This window comes from Bombina bombina, chromosome 1 (genome assembly GCF_027579735.1).
Source record: "Bombina bombina isolate aBomBom1 chromosome 1, aBomBom1.pri, whole genome shotgun sequence".
In the NCBI taxonomy this organism is placed as follows: domain Eukaryota; kingdom Metazoa; phylum Chordata; class Amphibia; order Anura; family Bombinatoridae; genus Bombina; species Bombina bombina.
Genome location: NC_069499.1, coordinates 693844687 through 693848393, shown reverse-complemented (window position 1 = coordinate 693848393; position 3707 = coordinate 693844687). Strand labels below are relative to the sequence as shown.

General features: G+C 40.4%; 1 long non-coding RNA gene across 1 annotated transcript; it reads left to right on the top strand.

Annotated features, from left to right (window-relative positions):
• Nucleotides 1–350: 350 nt before the first annotated feature.
• Nucleotides 351–571, top strand: LOC128639350 (uncharacterized). The gene is made up of 2 exons (XR_008399202.1): nt 351–384; nt 462–571. It is a non-coding gene; the product is annotated as an uncharacterized LOC128639350 (long non-coding RNA).
• Nucleotides 572–3707: the final 3136 nt, after the last annotated feature.

The window sequence follows — 3707 nt, the reverse complement described above, 5'->3', positions numbered from 1 at the left end:
TAGACTCTCAATGGAGTCAGATTGCTTTGCGAAATCAATTTCGCTTGGGTCTTTCCGAAGCACTGAAAGACGAACTCGCCAGAATAGAGCTTCCTAAATCTTTGGAAGGAATCATGAGAACCGCACAACAACTGGACAGGAGACTACGCGAAAGGAAGGCGGAAAGATTCTCCTCTGATGTCCATCCAAAAAGTTTAACCAGTCCCATCTCTCATTCTTCACCACAACCAAGAGCACCTGCAATACCTATGGAGATAGGTGCAGTAAGAGGACCCTTAACTTCAGAAGAACGTTACCGCAGAAAAACAAAAAATCTGTGTATGTATTGTGCCAATCCGGCTCACTCTGTACAGGACTGTCCCATACTCTTAAAACTAAAGAAAAGTAAGTACTCACAAATTAACTCATCAGTCCAAGGAGACAAAATGTATACTTATGCTATGTTATCCCTTTCTCTACAGTGGGATCTAGATCAAGTGATGACTGATGGGATTATTGACTCAGGAGCCTATGGATGTTTCATCGACCACCATGTTGTAAAATCTAATAAAATACCCACTATTCAAAAGCATACTCCTGTCTCAATTCGTATGATTGATGGTTCTACTCCCAAAAAAGGGCCTATTACACACCAAACAGTACTGATTACTGTATCCATTTATGGCCATACTGAATTAATATCATTTGATGTTTTAAGCTCACCTCATTTTCCAGTGGTTTTGGGTATAAAGTGGTTACAGCAACATAACCCGCAAATTACTTGGTCGCCGTTTACTATTCATTTCAATTCAGATTATTGTTCACAGACATGTATGCACACACATACTGTTCTCCAGACAGAGATTACTAACTCTCAGATTCCTTCCCATTACTCTGATTTTACAGACGTATTCAGCAAAACCGAAGCAGAAAATCTACCCCCACATCGACCTTACGACTGCCCGATAGATTTACTTCCTGGCTCAACTATTCCTTATGGACACCTCTATCCATTGAGCCAACCCGAATTAAATCATTTAAAGGAGTATCTTGAGGAAAATCTCAGAAAGGGCTTTATCAGGGCCTCTACCTCTCCAGCCGGCGCAGGAATGTTTTTTGTCCGCAACAAGGACTCATCCCTAAGACCTATAATAGACTACCGGGAGCTGAATAAACGCACCATAAAGAACCGCTATCCTCTTCCTCTGATACCAGAGTTGATTGAGCAATTATCTGAAGCAAAGATCTATACAAAACTTGACCTAAGAGGAGCATACAATCGTGTGAGGATAAAAGAGGGCCACGAATGGTTGACCGCTTTCAGAACCCGGTACGGTCTATATGAGTACCTTGTAATGCCTTTCGGCCTGTGCAATGCTCCAGCCACCTTCCAGCACTTCATCAATGATGTGTTCAGGGATTTATTGGATGTATGTTTAGTCATATATCTAGACGATATCTTGATATATTCTAAAAATGACACTGAACACATCAAATATGTCCGAAGGGTCCTCTCTAGGCTTAGAGAGCATAAATTATATGCCAAACTCGAGAAGTGCATTTTTCATACTAATCATGTTTCCTTTCTTGGATATGAAATATCCCCAACTGGTATTACCATGCAAACCCAAAAAATTGATGCTGTAAAGAATTGGATCATCCCCAAAACAAGAAAAGACCTGCAAAGATTTCTAGGGTTTGCAAACTACTATAGGAAATTTGTCAAGGACTTTTCCAAGTTAGCTAAATCACATACTACTTAACCAGTACTTCTGTACCATACATATGGAACAACGAAGCCAATGAAGCTTTTTCATTATTAAAGTCTAGATTTACCACCGCACCAATTCTAAACTTTCCTGATCCAAGCCTCCAATATCTGCTTGAATTAGATTCATCAGACTTTGCACTTGGTGCAGTGTTATCCCAACAAAAATCTCTCAATGATCCTATTCATCCCGTATCCTACTATTCCTCAATGATGACTGCCTCTGAAAGGAACTATTCGATTGAAGACAAAGAACTCCTTGCAATAAAACGCTCACTGGAGAACTGGAGACATCTTCTTGAGGGAACCACTCTTCCCATCATTATACTCACAGATCACAAGAATCTTGTTTATTCGCAAACCAGTAAAACTCTATCGGCAAGACAGGTCCGTTGGAGTTTGTTCTTTTCACGATTCAATTTCAACATCGTTTACAGACCAGCTGCAAGGAATGGCAAAGCTGATGCTCTCTCTCGGTTACCCGAGAAAACCGATTCTATGAAGATACAGACTAGCATCATTCCCACCGAACGTTTTGTTGGACTCACATCTGATATGTTGACTGAGCTTAAGAGATATACCCCCAACGAAACTCCACCATCTAACTACTCCCTAGTGATGAAGGATGCATTATATTATAATGCACAAAGGATCTATGTACCTAAACAGTTGAGAACTTTAATCCTTCAAACCCATCATGATACCCCCTTATCTGGTCACCCTGGGGTTCGTTGTATGATGGAATTGATATCACAAACGTTCTGGTGGCCTAAACTGAAAGAATCCGTTCAGGAATTTATACAAACATGTGAGATTTGTGCAGTGTCCAAATCAGAAAGAAAACCGCCTTATGGATTGTTGATTCCATTACCAGCACCAAAAAGACCTTGGCGACATATATCAATGGATTATATAGTTGATCTTCCGTCTTCAAATAATCAAACCACTATCCTGGTAGTAGTAGATATGTTTACCAAAATGGGGCATTTCTTACCTTACCATAAGTTACCTACCTCCTCTGAGACTGCTCATCTATTTTTAGATAACATTGTGAAACTGCACGGTTTCCCAGCCATTATAACAACAGACAGAGGGACACAGTTTACGTCACGATTCTGGACAAAGTTATGTGATCTCACTAAAATACAACATCGCTTTACCACATCTTTCCACCCACAGACCAACGGACAGTCAGAGAGGTTAAATCAATGGCTTGAGCAATACCTCCGTTGTTACTGCTCATATCACCAAGAAGACTGGATAAAATTCCTAGCTATGGCCGAATTCGCCTGCAATAATGCAGTAAATTCATCAACTAAATTCTCTCCATTCTTTGCAAACTATGCATTCCATCCTGATTTTTCTTTTTCCTCTCCTGACAATCTGAATTCACCCTCGATAGAAGATTTCCATGATTCATTACAACAAAATTTCCAAATTATACACCAGAATATACTGAATGCTCAAAACACACAAAACCATTATTACGATCTTCGTAGAAGACCTCCTCCACCATACACTGTGGGTGATCAAGTCTGGCTTTCTACAAAGAATCTGAGACTACAAATCCCATGCAAAAAACTGGCTGGTCTTTTTATCGGACCTTTTCCGATCATCCGTATTATTAATGAGAATGCAGTGACCCTAAAATTACCTGACAGCATGAAAATCCATCCTACATTTCACATATCACTTTTGAAACCGTATACTCCAACTAGACAAACCCAGCTTGGTTTACCTGCACTTCCACCAACGATGGAAAAGGATGTATACGAAGTTCATTCTTTACTGGATTCCAGGTACCACAAGGGGGAATTGCAATATTTGGTACACTGGAAGGATTACTCCTCTGATGACGACACTTGGGAGCCTGCCTCGAATCTCAATGCCCCAAGATTAATTACATTGTTTCATAGAAGACACCTTGATCGGCCTAGACCCACAACTGTGGCACAGTTGT